Source organism: Anoplophora glabripennis, unplaced genomic scaffold, assembly GCF_000390285.2.
Source record: "Anoplophora glabripennis isolate ALB-LARVAE unplaced genomic scaffold, Agla_2.0 scaffold154, whole genome shotgun sequence".
Taxonomy (NCBI): domain Eukaryota; kingdom Metazoa; phylum Arthropoda; class Insecta; order Coleoptera; family Cerambycidae; genus Anoplophora; species Anoplophora glabripennis.
In genome coordinates this window covers 744,756-768,523 of record NW_019416346.1, presented here as the reverse complement: position 1 = coordinate 768,523, position 23,768 = coordinate 744,756, and positions in this window count along the sequence as shown.

The following is a 23,768-nucleotide window of genomic DNA, read 5'->3' as shown; positions in this document are numbered from 1 at the left end:
TAGAACATCTAGCGGCATCACTGAATAATACTTTAAAAGACAGCTACCTAGTAGCGAACTGTTTTACCGACATTGTGCAGTTGATTTCTTATATTGTTAGAAACAAGTGGTGGTGAATGTGTTACTGGAATTCTGAATATTATCTGAAGGTAAGTTGTTATTATGTTTTATACGATTTTTAGTGACTAGGTATGTTTGTATATTCACCTAGATATTTTGTATAAAGATCAAAGTTTGTTTTGTTCAGAAAATATTTTGATTCACTTAAACTCTACAAATAATAGGTATCTATTGCTGAATAACATGCAATGCTGGTAATATGGGCCTTTTGTGGGTCCGAATATGGGCCAGGGCCTATATTCTCCCCTGATTTTGAAATCAGTTCTCTTTCCAGGTTGACCATGCCACGTAACAAACCAAAGTTTTTACCAAAGAATTTAAGGAAACAATGGAACTCCGAAGACATGATAAAGGCTATGGATAGCGTAAATAACAAAAAAATTACATTTGTGACTTTGTAAATAATTTTTTTCTTTCTAATTTCTATTGTTGCCATTACTCTTTTGTATAATCATATATGAAGTTTTTTACCAGAAAATAAAGTTTTCTTTGTTAAACGTAAACTTATGCATCATTTTTGATAGGGGCCCATATTTCATACACTCTACCCTCATACAAGATATTCTTCAATTTTCATATTTTAACTGATATCTCAGTGTTTTTTTATCTTTCCGGAACTTTGCCGCGCTCGTTATTGTAGACGAGTTCTTGGACTAAGTGTGTCCCAATTTTTAGGTGTATTTGTCAAAAAATTTGTTAATAATCTATAAAAAACAAAATAGGGACCCATATTCGGACCTTCTCGTCTATTATTAGTATTACAAACAAAGTTGGCAAGTTTCAACAAAGTCTAAAAAGGGGTTTTCGTTTTACGAATAAAATAACAATTCTCATTTTAAACTTGAACACTGTAAATCGAAAACGACGCATCTATACATATATTTACATGAAATTTTTTTTAAAGGACTTTTAGTACAGGTTGTGAAAGTCCTACTACAAAAAACACGGACACCCTGTATATAAAATATGGTACTTAAAATGCTATGTCGCAAAGTCGTACAAAAGCAATTCGTTTTTATTAATTATTTTCCATTGCATTTTCGTTCGCTCCGTAAGTTTTATACAACTGATTTATGAAAAAGCGCGCACACAAAACCGAGTTCGGCAATTACCCAGTGGCGGCATAGAATAGACAAGGGTTCAAGTGAAGTTTAAAAATCGAATTAGGTCTCGACTACATACATATTTGTTTAAAAAGTAATAATTTAGCAGACCATGTCATATTGCCCCTAAAAAAACTGACCATCAGTAACATTACTCTCTATAGCCAGCTACCATTATTTTTTAATAATCAACCTGTTTCTAAAGGTTGGTAAAAAATCGGACTATCCTATATAACATTTTTATCGTCGTAAGATGTTCCAAATTACTCTTCACTATGTAGATAGATATTCATTATATTCCTAAAAAGAGATTACATACAGAATTTTCCTCGTTTCACCTGTAACAGTCCACGATCTCCAGAGATGAGATGAAATACCTTATTATTTTTGTAGCCTGCGGCAGGCTACTGACGTCAGCAACTAGCTTTGTATCTGCAAAACTCGCACAGCACGAACCATATACCGCTCTCAAAGTTTTCCGTGCTGCTTGCGTTGTTAATTCCCTTTTAAAATATAAAATGCGATCTGCGGATGTGGATGTGCACGAGAGAGCCTGATTAGCTGCTACATTTTAAATTTTAATCTTCGTAATGAAGAGTTGCAATGTAAAAGTTGAAAAAACCTAATGGCCAATATAAAGTATTTATAGAACAGATGGAATTAAATTGTCATTATTTCAAGGAAGCTGCAATGAGGTAGATATGTTACATTTCTGTATGTACCGAGATAGGTTAAACAAATCTTGTAAATATTTTTAAGGTCAAATATCACTTTCCATTCGCTTTGTATATTTACCATCTCATTTGTATTTAATTTTATTCGAAAAATATTTTTATTTTTTTTCCAGAAAAATATGGCCTTTCTCTGGGGAGGTAAAAAAAAAACGTTTTACAAGCTAATTCCAACAAATTCAAAAAAATTATCTAATGACCTGTTGATATTACGAGTAACAACTATTCTAATATTGGCCCTTCTTCTCCTTCAAAGTACTCTCCTCCCCTATTCACACATTTGCCCCAGCAGTGTTTCCATTTTGCCAAGCAATCCTGGATAGCTTCATTTGAAATGGTCTTTAAAGTCTGTGCTTTGATGTCATCACTGACTGACAACGGCGTTCTTTCAGCACTGATTTTAATTTCGGAAATATGAAAAAATCAAATCATATTTGAACATATGTAAACTGAATAAAAACATTTGTAATTTAGGAAATATAAAATTATTTCGGGTAGTTATCAATTATTATTAGTAACTATAATAATGGAACAATGAAATTCATTTTGATATATTTTGGTACAGTTTTTCCGATCTCAATTGAAAACCAAGGAGCTAGGCAGTATGTACCAGGTTTGGTAGCTAGCCATTCCCATATACCTACAGGTCTGGTCGAACTAAACGTGGAGGTGGTAGAAATGTATACGCCCAATTGAAGAATGCGCGTGCAGGCAAACGGCGCACAAACACAGCTGCACTGGGCGACTGTTCCATAAAATTCAGTTGTTGTCAAATTGCCCATCAGTGCAGTGCAGCAATGCGGAATTTGGTGTGATTCAGGTAATTTTAATTTATTACAGGCACCTTCTATTAATTATTCATACTACAAGTGCGAAAGGGAGAAATAAGAGGGATATTTTGTTTACTAATATTATTACAACATGGCATTTTGGAGACCTACCGAAACGGAACAAAAGGAAATACCGCCACACAATATTGAATTAGTAGAACCGGTTGATGATGAAACATATTTAGAATTTAAAAATAATTTACGTGTTCAATGTCAGCGTCACATTTTAAATATTTACGATTGTTTAAAAAAGGAAGAAAATGAAAAATTAGATAATGAAATTATAAATAGAATTCACATATTAACTAAAGCTTCAGTGTACACAATTTTTCGTGTTATTAAACAAGGTGTTATAGATCATTGCGTAAAGAGGAAGCGAAAACAAAAATTGAAGATATCGATGACATGACGAGAGACGGAATTCGAAAACAATTTATAATTTATATGAAGAGAAAATATATTGTTGGCCAAATGAACATATAATAGAAATTTTCTAAACATTACATACAAATTATTATTATTTTTTACCAAGAGCAGAAAACTTTTTTAGGGACGCCTATGAAGCTCGTTAAATTTTATTGCTAGGCGTTTTTATACATGTTCAACTGACTTCGGAAAGACTATATTATTTTAAAAACCTAATTTTTCTGAACTACTTATTATGATTTCTAAAATACATTTCATATTTTCTGAAATACAATCGACTTGATTTACTAGTTTTGGACTTTAAACTGTCTGTCATGAAACACAACTGACGCTTTCTGAAATATTAAGAGTAATCCTAACTTCAAATTTTGCTTTCTGCAATAAAAAATGATATTTTAAATTTCCATTGTCATTTGGAATCAAATTCATTTGCAAAATAAAAGTAAAATATAAATTAGTTGTTGACAAAAGATTCACCTGAAGATTTTCTTGAAGTTTGTTGGTTTTATTCTATTGCGAGACGTTTGAAGACACGTGCAGCTTTACACAGTTTAATATACATATATTACATTTACAATTTTCAAGTAGGTAGATACTTAACCTTTAGGTTGGTTTTACGAACAAGTATAGCTTCAGCAAATTAGCATATAAATGTACTCTGTTGTTGGTCGGAAAACAGAAGAAAACTGAAAGCAACATTACTAAACTCTGATAGCGATAGTAAATTTTTGTTTGATCTATAATTTTATGACGGGGATTCGAATATAAAAATTATGGTATGAGCAAGAACTGAACGATGCTCAGATAAAGGTAATATATTTTACTGGACATTTTGGTGTAATTTTATATCTTAAATAATGTTATTACATCGTCGGACTTTAACTTACTTCGCGATACGCTTTTGGAATATTATCACTGATAATAACTTTTCATTCATTGCGCTAGTTCCGTTTGCTAGTTCTGGACATAAAGTTATATCTGTGTCTGCTTTTATGGCATTGCTTGTTTCTCTGTATATAATCTTCACATTCTGGACATATGACATTTTTATTATCCTTATAATAAAAATAATCATTTCGTAGATTTCAATATCTCCATAATAGTTAAAAAAAGAAGCATTTTCTAAAATTCAGTAGCACAGTATCGTCATTAGACAAACTCTTTTAAATATAGTTAATAAAGCAGAAAATCAAGTAAATCTGGTTCAATGTATTATATTTTAAGTGTAGCACCTTATTTTACGTGAATGTAAAAAAACGCAGAAGAATCAAATAATTTTAATCACATGTAGCTAAATTATAGTGACACATAAAATCAATTAAAAAGTTAGTTCGTATAAACATTAATATCCTCAAAATCGGTTGAAATATTGGTACCAAATTTGGTCTATGTATATAGTTGTCTATTGTCTACTCATATTTCTGAGTAAATTCACAAATAAATATGTTGTCTAGAAGCGATTTTTTCAAGTACCTGATGAAATCACCAGAATGAGTTTCATTTTAAATATATGCAATATTTATCTTTAGTGTTTTAGAAACTTTTATTTATAGCTGAAGATGAACATCACAGCCTTCTTCGATATATTATTCTTGATTCTATAATTGTGACATAGCGAAAACATTTTCTCTTTATTATTTATTATAAAGGCAATTCAAATAAACTGACACAAATGTTTTCCTAAAAATTTCGATCAAATAAAGTCAAATAATATTCTGCAACATAAAAAATCTAGGCATGCAAAACACACCCTAACTAGCAATGAATTATTTTAGAATATTTAGTAAATATCTAGTAAATAATAATTACCCAACATAAAAATAAAAAATGAATACCTTTTAAAGAAATATCTTGTACTTTTGTTCTAACATCATCATTGACAAAAACCAACACAAAAATAGGCACTATAGAAAAATCTTGCTATTTCCGCATTTCATGTAGGATTTATTTGTTCATTTATAATAGAGTCAAAATACGAGAGCTAATAATAATAATCAAATATTTCGGTACATCTAGATGAAACTTTTCCTGATAAATGGATTGAGCACAGAGGAGCAATTGAATGACCAACTACGTATCCCGATATGACCCCTCTTGACTTTTTTTTGTGGTGCCACATAAAAGATATAGTCTGCAAAAATTGGCCGCAAAATATCGAAGAGTTGCAGGAAATGATAAGGCATACAATTTCCACTATTCCTCCCAACACCCTTTTAGATTCACTACAAAATTTAGTTCTGCGAATTCATTACTGTCAGGAGGTAAATTTTGAACACTTTTGAGTACCTTATAAAACAGAATTTCAAAGAAAATATTTGTTGTTTATTAAAATTTATTTTCTCTCTTTTTTATTCTGACACAACTATTATTTTCATAAAATTTAAATATTCAGGACATTAATTAAAAAATACATTTTTTCCATTCGTGCATTTTTATCAACCCTGAACTTATTACGCTGTTTTATTTGCTCTAAAAAAAAAATAATAATAAAATTAAATCATATCCATATCCGCCACCTTGTGTTATTTTCAAAATAAATATCCATAATTTGGCGCCCTTTTTCTTTTATAAATTTGAGAATAGTAAAAAGTTACTTTCAAAGTTCCGTATTTCGAAAACGAATAATTTAGGTACATGATGTGTATATGAATTTTATTTAGAATTTTGAGAAGAATTGAAATAAGGAATAATACACAGGGTGTTCCGTTAAAGAAAAGGCAACTATGTTTGTCATTATTTTTTAACAGATACTTTATTTTATTGTAATAGATTTTAAAAAACCTTAAAACGTTCGTGTTTTATGATTTTTCGATAGCTATCTTACTTTAGGAAATAATTGACCGTTTCCATTCATATCAGTGACCCTGTATAATTTATTTTTATTGCTCGTTTTGGAATTTTTTTCCTCTTTCTTTATTGCGAACAAACAAAACTACAGCGAAGACTACCAAAAATTTGTAGTAGTCATATTATTAAAATTATATTCCTGATTTCTGACTATATTATAATAGGTAGTACAAAATACAACCTATAGTTGAAATTGTTTTATAGATGGCGACATATAGTAAAAACTGTCAATTCATACTATTCTGCGTATGCATCCTTTTATTTACCCTATAATATGTCAATTTGTAATTATCTGTATTTCAGTTCAAGTTATAGGTAATGGTACGGCTATCGATTATAATCGTGCACAAGCGATACAAACTCCCATGCTGCGTTGATTTGAGAATTAGAACATATACAAGGGAATGTGTTCAAGATTAAAATCTGGCATTTCAAATTGTCGAGATCAGGTCCAACCTACGACGATACACGTCGCCCTTAATCGGGTTAATGGATTACTGTTTCGAATGTGCCTAAATAATCGCTTTCCCGTTCTCACTTGCCGAAATAGGCTTCTGTTCTCGAGAGGTATGTTTGATATTGATAAACTTGCGGACGGCCGTACGAATTTTCCTGTATTGTAAAAACATACTGATTAAAGTTGTTATACGTATTTCCTACACACATTATTTGATAATTTTTGTGAATTAAATTCATACTAATTACACAGCCCCACAAAAAAAAGTTCTGTACTATACAGGGTGATTCAGAACTTATCCAAAAAAATTTGGGATAGATGCGGCATGAGAAATGGAGTAAAAAAAATTTTGTAAAATCCTTATAGTTTCCGAGAAAAAAATTATTGAAGTTATAGTACATTCAACGATTACATAGCTGGACAACTGTAGTCTCTAGCGTCATTTGCAATGCGCGTGGAGAGCCACGTGGCCTCAGCGACTCCGAATACTGAAATCGTATTTTGCAATCGTCGTTGCAATAGTATTTACCTGTTATCTGAGGTGTTTATAATATTGTTTTAGTAGTCAGTGTCAAAAATGGGTAGTTAGTGTCAAAAATGGTTTGCGTGTATAGCAACTCGGAGGTGGTGGATATCGTTTTAATTTATGGTGAGGCATATGTGATATGGTGAAGCAAGACAACATTGGTGTTAGTTCGTAGAAACTGAGTAAGACGGACCCAAATGTGTTTACACGTTGGTGGATTTTGAACAATTGTTGTAAAATCGGGTATGTCAAATGATTTTATTATTTAAAAACACAAATTAATTGTATTAACGCCATGCCGGTCGCATTGTGCGAGATCAGGTTTTACAGTGGACCAGTTTCCAGTGCCGTGCAGAAGCGTATTTTTAAATCATTTTCGAACTGCCCTTTTTGATTTTTCTTTACAAAATTGTATTTGTAAGGGTACCCTGTACATCCAGATTTTTTTTTGGGATAAGTTCTGAATCGCCCTGTATAGAGACATAACGTCTTGTGTATTTTTTGATGCTGAATCCGAATCCGCAGCCAAAAAAACGATTTACCGAGGCATTTTTTTAGTAAAATGCTTTATAATGAAAAGCAACAGTATTTCCCAATACTTTGGGAAAACATTTTAAAATAATATTTTGACCGTTAGAAAGAAATATATGCAAATTACACGCCACCGCCTAAGATTAAATAACGAATGTTAGCGTAAGACAATGTGAAAAACCATAGCTCTGTATTTTATACTACCAAATATATAAATGTAGGTTGATAGAAAACTTTTCAAAAAAATGTAATAAAACTTCCCTCAAAAGGTTGGAAACCACCTACAGAACGTCCCATTTACCCCCTTAAGTCACACATTTTTCTATTCAATATTTTTGCCCGAATTTTATTACGGTTGGTTGTTGGGGTCACTAATTACAATTCTAAAAAAATGGCGGACCCATTATGGCGGGTTGAAAAGTACCATAGAAATTGGTTATGAATTTTTTAAAAATTGACCTGTTTGAGTGAAAAGAGGCAATAGCCATTTTAAACCAAAAAGGTTAGATATACAAATATGCATCCGAAAATCAATAGTTTTCGAGATACAGGGTGTTGCAATTAAAACTAAAATCACCTTTTCTAAAATAGCTGTGAAGACATTTGGTAAAGAATAAAGAAACTTAGACTAATGATTTATCTAATTAAATATAAGAATTCGTTGAAATGGATATAAATACGTGTATCATTAGCGGAGACATCAGGCATTATTTCCACTAAAAATCCTAGAAATTCGACGCCACTACTTCTAACTCCTTATGGCAGATAAATTTATCAAATTTGGCTTAGGGTTTCTAGGGACCCTGATTAAGGTTACGTAGGCAGTTTTTTTTATTAAAAAACTGATTTTGAAAATCGCTCACAAAAACAGCACGCTATGGAGTAGTGACCGAACCATCGTAATGGGTTCAGCAAGTGATATACAAAAAAAAGAAACAATCGAATCTGGCGTCTCAAAAATTTTATAGAGGGTAGTCTTTAAATCTCGTATAAAAAAATATGCTGCATTATATATTGATGAAATTTGAGACAGGGAAATTTTAAGTGATGCTGATTAAGACTAGTCAGATTTTTAATAAAAAAATTTCTAAAGTATTTACCAAAAAAATTACACTAAAAAAATTGCAGCAGGTCATAGGGTACGCCTGAATCTAGAAGACCACTATATACATTAGAAACAAAAATAATTCGAATCGGGCGCCCAAAAAAAAGTTGAAGAAGGTTGCCCTTTAGAAGATTCTTAGTGGGCCACACTGTATGTTAGTGTTACTGTCTTACTATGTAGAAATAGTGGACAGGTTTTGTGCACAAAAGTAACTACTCATGCATACAATTTTTTAAGTGCAATAATAATTTCCAGCTAAGTATTTATTACCTAATCCAGTCGTATATTTTACTTTTATCAATTAATTACTAGTATTATTTTCGAACTATTTTTGTTTCTTCCGTTAAAAAATGAATATATGAAGTTATTTTTATCAATTTATTACCTACAGTTTTTTTTGTTATCCCCAACGGAAATGCCGTATAGTCAGTCGAATCCAATAAATTCCACTTAATTCTTTTTTAGTACAAACCCGTATCTGGTGGGAAATCGACTCTGCCTCAAGTATTTCGCAGAAATGAAAAATTGTTCGAGTAAAAACCTTGACACAGAGTACTGAAAGCCGTAAAAAAATTCAGCACAATGTGAGATCGAGAAAATAAGTCCACACAAAAAGAAATATTTATTTGGGTTAGTCAACGTAAACAAGTTAATATGTAAAGCTACCAATTTTTATTTGTTGTTAGTTAAAAAATGGACATTATGCTATAGCTCTTATTTATGGAGAATAAAAAAATAGATACATATAAATATATTATACGATTTTTCCTGATGTATTAGAATTTCTTATTAGATCATATAAATGAAGAAAATTAAATAATTTTCGGTTTTTCGGTGCAACAACCTGTATATTTTTGCAAATGTGGATCTGTACAGGTAGGTTGTAGAATATAGGGAAATGCATTAGGGACAAGTAATAGATAGTTAATTTGATTAGGTCATTGGAGCAAGGTTATAACACATTAATAAACTTAATAAAATGTGTAGTATGTTAATAATCAGAATAAATTTCGAATAAAAAATAAGTATATGCACATGTGTTTTAGTAGTATCTTATTTGAAGTATATAGTTATGCATATATTAAAATAAAGTTTTTGTATATGCGAAAATGTTGTTTCTTTAAACATTTTAAAACGGTATGGTATATACAGGATCGGAAAGTCCCCATGGTTCATCAGCCGTTACGTGAGAGCGATAAAGTAAGTCATAGAAATCCGTGCGATAGAGAAAGATGACTATAATGAAGGCGAAATGGGTGGTGACTACTAGACGCTCTCATTATAGCCATATTTCTCTATCGCACGGATTTCTATGACTTTCTTTATCGCTGTCACGTAACGGCCGATGAACCATGGGTACTTTCAGACCCTGTATAACACTGGAGTTAATATATTCATTTAATTTTCTGTTGTATGGTTTGTTTACCATAAATACTAAATCTTACAATGATTACTTGGTTAACTTGGTTTAGAAAATTTTGAAATAGGATCTCGTATACTAAAAATTCATAAAAAATACGTTGAAAATGTATATAATTATTAAATAATATTATTATTAATTTTTATATAATTATTGCAAACAATTTATATACCTACTACAAATTGTGTCATACATTACCAAAACAGATTGTATTTAAAATGTTATACATATTTAACTTTACCACAATTTTGTTAAATACATTAATTATTTATTTTGTGATAAAATTTCTATATATTGCACTATTACTGTAATATTTAAAAATTTTCTAGAAATTGTCTCGACATAAAAATACGAACACAGAAAGAGATAATACATATATAATATATTCATATAAATATCAGAAATAGAAAACCTCATACAATTACTTTACTGTCTAATTGCTTGTTCATTGAAAACAAATAAAGTTCAAAAAACCTATTACAAACCTAGCCATCAATCCAGCACTACTAAGAGCTAAGTTATAAGTTTAACTACAAGAGAATAATTTAAACTTTTTAATTCAACCAGCCACCAATTCAAACCAGCATAAATGGGACCCTATATGAAAATATGTTCGATAATTTTCAATTTGCATTAATTGCATATTGTACATAGTTCAGATAGGTTGATGGAGTATGAAACGCAATTGACAGTGAATTTCAAACAGAATTAGTTACTGAGATCAAGCTGGGACGCAATTCTAATAATGTAGGTATATATGTAATATGTGTTTGAAGTTTCGCATATGCTGCAGGTAATTAAATGAATTTTAATTAATTTATACAATACGCATGTTTTTGACTAATTCTTTCGGTTAAAAGAGTTATATATGTCTTAAAATTTTTAAATAATTTAATTTAAGAAAAGCAACAGCTTCGCTATACACTTTAAAAGATTATTATTATCTATTATTCCTACAGAAATAAAAACTATCATTTTGTGTTGTGAGAAATAACGCGTATATACAGGGCATTTAATTTTCGATGTCTGAGTTATTATTATGGAATGAAAGGTATGGTTTTAAATAACGGTGTCCAGTGTTTTTAGATATCAAATAAATCAATTTTTTAATTTTTGGTAGTATTTACGAATACTTTTTCCGAACATTAGCAAGTCGTTTTATATATCTTTTTGCGTAGAATTCAATTTTTTTAAAATACAAGCCAAAGTTGGCTATAAGCTACCTAAATGAGGCTTTTCTGAGATTTGTACGTATTTCACAGAGTAGAAAAGTTAACTACAGCCTGTCCTTGTTTTCCAAATAAAAAATAACGCGATAAAGTTGATTATAACTAAAACAATGCACTACCAAACAAAATGTAGTGTCATTGTTGTACAACTATAAATTCAAACATAGTAAAAAATTCACAGAGCTTGCACGAATTTAAGGCGTATTGAAAATACAAGACACAACTGGTAGAAATTATTTATATAAATAATGTATCAATAAGAGAAATACAAATCTTCTGCTTATCTATACGTACACGTACCTACATTTAAGTAAACTGGAGCATAAAAGTACACAGAAATGGATTTGGAACTGATATTAATAAAAAAATATCGACTTCAAACATCTACTTCCCAGTGTTACTAGTGGAAAATTTTCCAAATACAATGTATGAGATCTTAAAAAAAACAACATATATTATTTCTAGGTATACAGGATGTTCCGAGAGTCCGTCAAGAAACTCCGGGAGGTGATTCTCCGGATTAAAATGATAGCAGTATGTAATGAATTTTTTTTTCAAATTGTCAATTGTTTGCAAGTTACATCTTATCAAAGTTCAATTTCTATTTAAATAAATTATTTCATTCAAGTTCGAATAGTCACTCATTTGGCACACCCACTAAGTAGATGAAGCTCTATTGGACCAGTCAGAGAAAAGTTTCATTATGCGCCGCTAGAGTGTACTTTTCCTAGAACTCAAAATTTGTTTTGTTCATAACATTTTTTTCTTGCTAGATATAGAAATTTAAACTCTATTGAAAAGAGAAACAATATTAAAAAAAATTATGTACTCTGTTCAAGCCGATAAATATAATTAATGTGTTATTAAACATCAAATTTTTGATAATTCTTTCTGTAATTAAGCAAGTTGCCATGCTTCAAATAAATATCATTAGTAATTTTGGTGTTACGAATTGTAATAAAAATTGTTTAATGCAGGTATGTTTGATTTTTCACCATAATATTTTTTTTTTCGCCTCTGTAATAGCGTTGTGGAAAAAAATAAGATGAGGATAATAAATTTACTAGTAATATTTTATTTATAAAAGAAGCTAGTTTTACAAGAGATGGTATTACAGCATGGCAACTTGATTAATTCGAGAAAGAATGATCAAAAATTTGATGTTTGTATTCTTGACCTTGTAAGCCCGGCATGTCGCATGTCGTCGTGATTTTCTAAGAGACAAATTCCCATATACACGCGCATAGAAGTGTTTTCAAAACTAAAATAATGGTAATTCAAATGTATTTATGAGTGAAATTATTTTGACAAAGAAATTAGTTTATCAACATATTTTTTTAGTTGCTGATAATGAATTTGGAGTCAGAATTACAAAATTCAATGTGGAGGATTTAATATAGCCATATCAGGAGTAGAAATATTTTGTAAATAGGGATTTTCCGAGTAGATTAAGAATTAAAAGATGAAATACAAAGTGTGACATTTATCAAGCATGAAGAAGATGCAAAAATGACAAATGACATATTAGACTATTCATATGTTTCGTTAAATAAGTATCGGGAGTAATTTATTTGAATCCCGTGCCAAAGTTGTAATATAAAATTCCAGTTTTTTCATAAAATAAAAGAATCATTATCAGATGAAAAATCTTCATTTGTAGCATCCGTCGAATCTTCTGAAGTTGAGACAATTTCGTCTTTATCTGCAATCTTCCCATGTCTTACATCGTCCAGAGAAGGCGAAATTCATTTTACTCTACATTTTACAAAAACCTATACAAAAAGTTGTTAGGCACTTATAGGCAGCTGATTTTTTTTTTAGTTTACAGATAATAGTTTTGTCTTTTTTGTCCAATAAGTTAAATGACAGAATTCTGCAGAATTATTAAACATTTTTCTTCAAAACTAAATTATTATTTCATTTTATAACGTAAAATTCACATAAGTTTGGTAGCCAATTACTATTTTTTGTAAAAATACTGTGTATTTTAACCTACATATTCATAATCTACGTACATTTATGAGTTGATTCCATTTTGTTAGAGACAAATTGGTGAACTCTACTACGAAATTTTATAACCACTTAAACACAACTATTACTTCTGTTCCTGCACTGCGCGAGCCAGGTGTTGCTCGAGCAGTGGTCGCCTTGTAGTGGATATTACTCTAGCCAATCCAAAAGTAAAAATTACCGAATTAGAAACTTTATGTTTTGACTTTTGGCCAGCTTTTTGGGATTCTGCCCCACTGTGCGACGCGTAACTTGGACTCTGCTGTCTACTTTTACTTAGTAGTAATTAAAAATTGAATTTAGTTATTGTTGAGTGAACATGACTAAACGAATAGTGTTATTATTTCACAAGTCAGTGCGGACTCGTTTTATAGTCCAATTAAATCGCAATTTTGGTCAACTTGCCTGAATTTTTGATATAAGTTAGTTTGAGGTATATAATAACAATAAGTGACAGTAATTTTTTTTTCAACCCCCGACCAGGGGTGAAAAAAGATAAAATAAAAGGGTTTTTCAAGATAACTCAAAAGGGGTAAGGGCTAGAAAAAGAAGTTTCTTATAAAAGTTGTAGAGCATAAAATTCTACATAGACAATACACCATTTTTACGTAGAATTTTTTACTCTGCAACTTTTATAAGAAACTTTTTTTTCTAGCTCTTACCCCTTTTGAGTTATATTGAAAAACCCTTTTATTTTATCTTTTTTCACCCCTGGCCGGGGGTTGAAACAAAAATTACTGTCACTTATTGTTATTATATATCGTAAACTAACTTATATCAAAAATTCAGGCAAGATGACCAAATTGCGATTTAATGGCTCATTTAATGAGGAAGTTGCATCAAATTTTCTTTTGAAGCAAAATTTATTTATAGTGCAGAAAATTACTATAAAAGTAGGTTTCTATATGTAAAACCCCTTTAAACTCAATTATTATTAATGTATTATTATGTAATTAATTATTAAAATATTAAATATAATTAGGTGGGCGAAAACGGTCCTTAAATTTAAAGACAAGTTTCGTTCATTTTCATAGAGTCTACGAACATATTCACAATATGCAGATTTAATGCTTGGCGGTTTCAGGATCAGAATTACAACACGAGAATGTGAAAAACATAACAGTGTCTGAACATAAATATTATAGTACCCATGTGTAGTTCCACAACACTAACTGCCCCCAACAAACTATTTAATGTACCAAAGGATGAGAAAATGAGGAAGAAATCAGGCAAACATATTTTATAGAACATCTATGGATTTTTGACAAATTATCAGATTGCTCATGGACAAATCCAGCTTCTGTAGCCATAGAATGTACAGTTTTTAAAATAATTAACAATATTGTGTAAGTAAGTAAAAGTAAATAATATAAAATCTATCCGGCACACGTAGTTGGCATAAACACAAATGAATAAGAGTGAGACAGACTACAGAACACTACTCTACACGACTCGTTTAATTTGGACCGATACCGGATCGTGACGTGAGTGTGCGGTGTTTTTTTTTGAGTGTGTTTTTTTGTGTATAGAGTTTTTTTTTGTTTTTATATTTTTTTTATGGGAACTCTTTTTTCAAAATTTAAAATTTATGTGGCAATTGACTTTTTACGATGAAAGGAATTTAATAAGAAAAGAAAAAAAAATGTGAAACTTCCCCATTGGACTATTAACAAATATTTTAAGTGAAAAGTTACTTAATTTTTTTTACAGAAACATTTTACTTTTTGAGATAAATATAATATACTAGGTACATATTCTGGTAAATACAGAACACCCTCTTTTTAACTACGCCAGATACCCTAACGTGACATATACATTTCTCTCAGTGTAGGCGAAAGGCGCGTGACGCGCGTCACCCTTCCGAACAAAAGAAGCCGCTGAAACACCGGCGATGAATGACGAATGCCACCCGGAACAGAAACCGCACACCGGATATTATCGGTTTAACTCCCTCCGCGGTTTGCGCACTACTCGACAGGTACATAAAATACCTGGTCGAGTCGAGACGGCCACTCCGTAAACTACTTCACCTGCCCGATTTGGAACTGGCGGCATTAACCGCGGCAGTTACCCGGGAATCGTTACAAGTTGGACTTGCCCGGAGAAAGTCACAGCAATCGTAGGTTTTTGTTAGAGGCGATTTAGTGGAGAACCTCGAGGCCCCATAAAACCTTTTTTATATTGTGTACCGGACTAGTTCTTTCTGCAAATAAACTGAATTTCGGTTTTTTAATCAAAGGAATCCCGGGGAAATTCTAGGGAGTTATTTATGTCGTCTTATTTGTTGTTTGACTTTACCAATTGCTGCACTAAAAAATAACTCTAGTGACACTATTTCCAAAAAAAATTGAAAACGTATCTTAAACTTATATTGATTTTCAAGTTTCTGAAAAATTTGCATTTTTTATGTATCTTTTAATTAATTTTCTTTTAACGTGAACAAATCTGTATTGTGACTTAATATTGTCATCACTTAAAATAGTTTTAATGGCTGAATATTTTGTTCGACACATCTTTCTATATGGAAAACAAATACATGACTTTTTAGTCACTCAATTCGGTTTCTTTTTAACTAAGTAGGTACATACATCAAACACTAAAATGATGAACGACATCTTATTCTCTCTCAAAATTGCAAAAATGTTTAAAAAATTTAAAAAATACCTATTTTATCTGAGTTTTTTTACTTATATCTTGGTACTATGCATTCTGGAAGAATATTGAAGAGGAAAACAAGTTTTAGATTTTAATTTAGCACAATGTAAGTTAAAAATGTTAAATTTATTAACGATATTGCAAAATAGCAATAATTGATTAAAAAAGGGCAAAATAATCAAGTTTATTGGATATTTTTTAAAAAATATTTTAGTTGCTCCGAGGGCATTCTAATTTTGGTAAAGAAAACTTTAGAGTATAATAAAACAACACACCAAGTTTCATTAAAATCGGTTCGATAGTTTTCGCAAAATATTTTTTGAAAAAAATTTTCGTATTTTCAAAATGTTGCACAGCCGCAAATAAAGCATCTAGATGCTTGAAAATTTTTTCACATAGAAAAGACCGCTCAGCCTGTCAAATGGTTTTTGAAAAATTGAAATCGGTTTATTAGGACGGCCACAGTAAATTTTTAAAGTTAACACTCTTTTTTTTATTTTTAAACAATTAGATTACATATCAATTTGAAATTTAGTTTTTTCAAAAATTATAATTTTAAGTACTCGGAAAGACGCTTCTTTAAAAAAAAAGTTAAATTCCGTTTATTGGTTCTCGAGATATCAGCAGTCAAATTTTGTCGGCATTTACCTTTAATTTATAAACAATTTAACACACATCTTTGATCTAGTGCTAGTGGCTTCGTTTTTCCGAGTTCTAAGCTGGAGAAAAATTTCATATCCATAAGTTATCGGTAAAATAGATAAATCAGCGGAAAAGCTGTCGCTCGCACGCGCGAAAAGTGACTCAAAACACAAAAAGTGAGGGAGGGGGCTTTCGCTCCGAGACTGAATTCGGAGGTTCAAAATGCGAAGGTACGAAAAAAATTGCATTATCTCGGCTTCTAATGGACCAATTTCGATCTTTTTTTTTAATCCGATGTCTCGCGATCCAAGGAATTCGAATATCGTAACGCCAACTGTCTAATTTGCACATATTTAGTTATAAACAAAGTTTATTATTTATGCATTAAATACACTGTATGCTATTGCATTTTTTCAATGAAAAAATTTGTTTACGAATATATTTCAACACTCTGAATATTAATGTATGTAGTTATAATTATTACAATTATTTAAATAATTTTTGTTTAAACAAATCTAGGGACCTACACTTTTATTATGTGAGTTGTACTGAAGGTAATCCAGAAAAAATTTGCTTGCCCCCTTTCACAGCCATCTCAAAACAGATCCGCCCTGGTCTATTACTCTTATTCGAACAGTTAAAAGTTCATTCTTTTATATCTAAAATGTACACCGAGATATATTATTCGACTGTTTGTATATAATATGACTGCCGATTAACCGTTTTTTAATTAAAGAAAAGATCAAAGTTGGCTGTAACTAAAAACATAATTATTACTAAACATAATTTGATGCCATGGTTGTATATTGCTGACTATGAACAGGAACAATTTCATGTAACGTAAATATAAACTTATTAAAAGAATTGGTTGTTTTGTAACGTGCCATTCGACATCAAATAATATTACACATTTATCTAATTGACATTACACTTATTCTAATAATATAAAATATAAAAAAGTCTATTTAAATGATCAAATTGTTATCTATTGCATTAATTTAGTATCTTCAGTAACATTTTGAAACAGTAATTGAATTATATTTTTCATTTGGTACCCAAAATAGTAATGCATTTGTATTTAGTCAAGGCTAACTCCTGTTTCTTCGATTTAGAAAAAAGGAAACTGCTATAACTTTTTAAATATTTGGGAAAAGTTAAAGTATTTTTTTAAGTGCAGACTAGTCTTTTTATAACAAGGCCAATACTAAATACAGTTTCCATAAGTGGGAAAATACGTGTGGTGAAACATCAGCATTTCAGAAAAATATTTTGATAAAAAAGTCACTGAAAATTTCAAAATTGTGTTGTAATATGACAATTCTTCTAAAAAACTCACTGTCACTAAAAACCTCACCTTTTCCGCGCTACTGACTATTTTACAATAGACACAAAACTAAAACAATGCCACAAACTTTAAATAACAACTATTTTGTTTGTTATGTTTTAAACATTTAAAGTTTCGTTAAAATTTAATTTTACTTCTTCCGTTTTATAAATAAAATGTCGCAGTGGTTCTGCTGCTACATCAGCATTTTATAAAAAAGCAGCAGTTGTACCACATTTTAATTTATTTCATTTTATTTTGAGAAGCAAATGCATGTTAAAGTTATGGCGAATGCGCCTGTTTTAAAGTTGTATTCAACTTGGCTCATACATGTTTAATTAATTCTACTAAAATCTGTATTTAAAATTAAACAAAGCGCTTTATTTACGCATCAATGTTAGTTCGATCAGATAAGACCCACATTAAATCGAAAATTTAGAAGTTGTACTCACCAATGCCTAAGCAATTTCCTGGAAATGAAATTGAAACCTGCCCGGTACAGTTTGCATCGACGATTACCCTGAAACACAACATCAAAGCTATGAGTTCTGTACGAGGTATTTTACTTTAAATATAACAATATACATTTAAATTTGTAAAAACAGAACAATGAGATGGCTTGTAACACTCAATAGGGAAACAATGGTTTGTAATATTAAGACAATTTATATTTAAATATTCGTATACATATGGGTATTTCCAACGGAACGCCAGACAAGTACTCCGAGAATACCGACGAAGATACCCAAATAGATATCAACCTGCCCATACAGTATTTGGTGCAGTGCAGTGCAAAAAGACCATTCGTCCTACTGAAGTAAATGTACAAAATTTTATATAATTGATGACGTAGGGCTTAATATTGTTCAAAATATGTGGTATCAGCATGTTGGTGCACCACAACATAGATGGAAACAATTACCTAACTGCTTGGTTAAATGATCATTTTCCGAATAAATGGATAGGTCAACAATGTTCAATTGCATGGCCACCGCGTTTCCCATATCTAAATCCTTTGGACTTTTATTTATGGGGACATATAAAGCAGCTTACCTACCATGTTGAAATCACTACCAGTCATCAGTTACTTGAAATAATTCAGGATGCAGCTAACCAGATTAGAAATGATTCAAATCTCATGCGTCCAGTGACGGAATATTTAGTTCGCCAATGCGAGGCTTGCATTCGAGCCGTCATTTTGAACAATTTTTATAGTCTTAAGATTTGTTAATTTGGTTAATAAAGGTTAACCAATGTTTCAAGTTTGAAGACAAATAATAATTATTGTTATAGCAACCATCGTACTTGGCCAGCTCACGCTAGCACACTTTTTATAAATTTAAATAAAAAAATCAAAACACGAAATAAGAAAAGGGGTTTAGAGCGTTTACTTGTCACCCCAACTTTTTCCAGTATACGCCTGTGGCTCAAAGTTACTGTTTCTCATATCAAGTAATTATTTCTTTAAATATCTTCACTTTTATAGAATTTTGATTTAGGACTTGATTTTTGAGATATTTAGAATTTAATGCGGTCAAAAATATCGACTCTGGCAAGAGTTTTGGTTAAAGTTTTTTTAACATATTTAATTTATTTTAATTTAATTATAATAATTAACCAATTAGATTAATTTAAAATCGAGATTTTAAGTTTCAATATTAAAAATGTCACAATTGTACGCGTTATAATAATGAGAGAGAACCAAATATGACGAAAAATTTTTAGCAGCATTGTTTTCACAACTGTAGAAGTTAAACAGCATAATTTATGTTAAATGCAAATAAGTAAACAAAATGTTAAAAAATTAAGAAAAATTTGGAAATTAAAAAACTAAAAAAATGATTCGACATCATGTGTTCACATCACACTATAATTTTATTAGATTGAAAAAGGTGCGAGAAAGGAAGACTTGGTCTAAACTTGGTTTGAATCACAGACGTACGAAAAAAATATAGGGGGCAATAGGTACTACAACCCTTCATTTCTCCCTTCGTGCTTAAATTTTTTTTATTAAAATTTTACAAATAATACACTGGCATAGGGAAGATATATGTAAAGTTGCAATTTAATATCTAATTAATATATAAATTATTAATAGAAACCTTTTTTACAACTTGAATCTGAAAAAAGAGTAGCGGTAATAAAAAAATGGCATAAGGAAAGTTCCAAGGTATTTACCCAAATAATCTGTACCTAACAGCCTGATCTCCTTTTTTGTAACACCTTGTATAATAGACATTAATAAAATCTTAATACGTATGCCCAAAATTTATCATAGTTAAAATTCCTCTCTTAAAAAAATATCAAATAAAACACTTGCTTAGCTATTTCACTCCTTCCGCTATCCCTGCCAGCTATTGTCGGAGGTTCTAAAAGAGAATAAAAAATATGGAATAAATAAAATTCAATTTCCTTGGAATTCTTCATTGTTTGTACAAAATGACTTTTGTTCGAGAGGAAAATCAGTAGTTAATAATTACAAGAAATCTTGAAAGTAATGAAACAAAATGAAAAGGATAGAGCGAAGATAGCAGCTGTATCACTTAATTGTCAGAGTTGAGTTCGCGATATTCTTCATCGATTTCAGTAAACACTTCTGCGACGGATAAAGCGTTTCTGGCAGATGATGTTTATAGGGTTTGCTGAACATGTGTTACTAAGGCAGAGATTCGAGAATTCAGCTAAAGAAGGAATTGAAATTTCCTTTTGAATTTCATTCGCATTCATTTTTTATTTACATAAAATTGGAAAAAGCATAATAGCGGTTCAAACATGTTTGAGGCTAGACAAAAATAGGGAATAACGTAGGTTTAGGGTGCGATATTAAATTTTTTAAATAGATTTTGGTCTGGTATGTCAATCATAATGACAAAAATAGATTTTTTTTTCATGTTGAGTGCCATATTAAGAGGTAGGTACTACTTTTTTTTTAAACTTTAACTCCTTATATTTCTAATATAAAGGAAAAAGAAGATATTTCTTAATATTTGAGGCATTGTTTATAGTACAAGCTAGTAGCTACAATTCAGACAAATAAAAACAAATACCTTTTAAGAGATAATTTTAAGAATGAGATGACTTTTTACAGAGAGGAAATGCAAATAGACAACCTTGATAGCAACACAGCATTATTCACGTTTATAATTACTAATCTAATTGCAAATTAATAGTCAATATGTTTAATACACATTTGGAAATTAAAATAAATATATTTAAAATAAATGCAAATGCTGTACAGATAGCTAAGGTAATGGTATGAAATTATATACTAACAAGAGACGAAATTGGCGTCATTTTTTTCTTTAGTAAAAACGTCTTACGGACAAAAAAGTATTTTAGTTGTAAGTATACGTTCAATTTAATTCAAAATTGCCGTTGTCTCACAGAAGATGACATCTACCATGTAAGATGCTGTTTTACTTTATTGTAGCTTTGTTGAAAATAAATTAAGCAAATTTAGTTAGTTCACTCTTTTAAAACCATAAATTTGACATTTGCTTTATTATTATTATCGCTTTATTGTTCTGGGGTCTGTATAGAATTAAATTTCAATTAAATTAATTTACAGATTATGTATATTATATGGAACATATTCGTATCATTTAAGATAAACCACGCAGTTTTATGAAATAAAAAATATATGTAGGTGTTTAATTTAATTTTTATAAGTCTTTTCTTCATTTTCAGTTAATATAATACGAACAAATAATGAAAATTAAGAAGCTGATTATATTTTATAATAATTCGGCCTTTGACAAAAATTAACTAAAATATTTCTCGTTTCGTAATCATTTCTGTAGCTTTATTGAAATACAAAAACAGTAATATAATGTTATTAATTTTATTTATGAAGGAAGATAATGAACACCATTATTACATCAGTCATTGGACGCAATATATTGTATTTTTTGTTCTTTCAATCAAAATTCAATTAACTTAATGACTACTTTATGAATGTTATTTGAAAACAAGAAATACCTAATTGATTGTACACTTGCGTACACTGTTTTGTATTAAGAGTATTCAAAGACAAAATTAATGTTTGCAAATTTGAAAAGAAACAGTGGCACATTATCCATTGAGCAAAATGAGCATTTGCAGGCAATAAGGGGCCTCAACTTCCGCGAAGTCAGTGGTGGGGACTTTTTGGTTTAGGTACGTCCATATTTTCTAAAATATCTCTGAAGATGCTTTATTCAGAGTGATGAAATTTAGCTCAGTGAGTTATCTAATAAAGTAGATTTAACATGCTGAATTCGTATATAAATATTCAAAGAATATTGGTCCTTTAATTTTATTTTTTTTACTGACGTTACAAGTATTTTATATTAAATATATTTAACTTTTTTCTTTAATATTTTTCGAGAAGAAATAATATGAGGTATATCTTATATACCTCAACTTGTGAATTTTTAAAAAAGCTTGATTTCAAGTCCAGATTCTAAAAACATTATTACTCGACTTGATGAATCCTTGTAGCCATCTACCCCCTGGATAATCACACGAGTAGAATTGGGAGATCTTAGAGAAGCATGAATTCACAATGCCGATGGCAAATGCATCGTAAAGGGGATTTTCATAAATAAGTACGTGACAAATAAGGATAGTGAAGCGTCGATGATCTACTATACTCTTATCTCGTCGTTCCACTATATTCCCGCAGATATTAACGTCTGTGTATAAAATCATATATTCTTTTTTTTAGTAAATTTGTATAACTTTAAATTAAATTAAATATACATTTAAATTACTTGGAAACAGCAAACAGTAATATATTACCTTTTCTAGATATTTTAATTTGAAGAAATGGCAGTTTTTTAGAAATAAATGTTTATAGAAAATCAATACACACTAAAGGATATTTAAATTTTAATTGGAATCATTATATTGATATAAAGAAAGGTGTAATTAAATGTTTAATAAAGAGTTCATAAAAAATAATATCCTGTGAATTTTGTTGCAACAGTTTTTAATAATATAGAAAGTAAGAACAATTCTGTCAGACAACAAAGGGAAATTATATCCATAATAAAAATTTTGTGTATTCCTGTATTATCGGAAAATTAAGAACAGATAACAAATTTAACATTAGAACAGTTTTTGCGACAACTAATACTTTGCGGACTAAAAGACGCGTCCAAATAGTGATTTTCAAAATTTAAAAAATTGTATTTATACACCTTGTGAGTGTAATAAATAATATGGTGGAGAGACATCTCGATCTGTACAAATTAGCAAAGACGAGCATAAAGATTACATTAAAAAAATGAGAAATCAAAAATTTACGATCCCGCTTTGGAAAACTGATATATAATTCAATGGGATTCTGTTAAATTTCGAAGAAGAAAAATAACACCGTTAAAATAAAATTATATCGGAACGTACTTAAAGTTACTCTGAAAACAAAATCATTACAGTCCGTACAATATTTGTTAAGAGAGAATTTAAATAAAACATTTTTCCTTGCTACGTTGTTTTTAACTTGAGCACATATCATTTCAATCGGATGAATGGTGAACGCTACGCCGCCGCCGCCAATGTCTGCGTCGGGCGTCGAATGCGGTTAATTCCAAGAAAGTAATACAGGTGTCTTCTTGAACACTGAAAGAAATGGGCTTATTAAACTGTTTATCTAGAATATTATGTATAGCGCATATTAAAACTTTTATAACCAATATACAACTTTTATTAAAAAAAAGCAATCTCCATACTCATTATTCAATCAGTTTAACTGGAAGATGCTTAATACACCTTATGCATCTATGAAATAAAGGTTATAATGAATTACTTATACATTATTAGGTGTTATAGA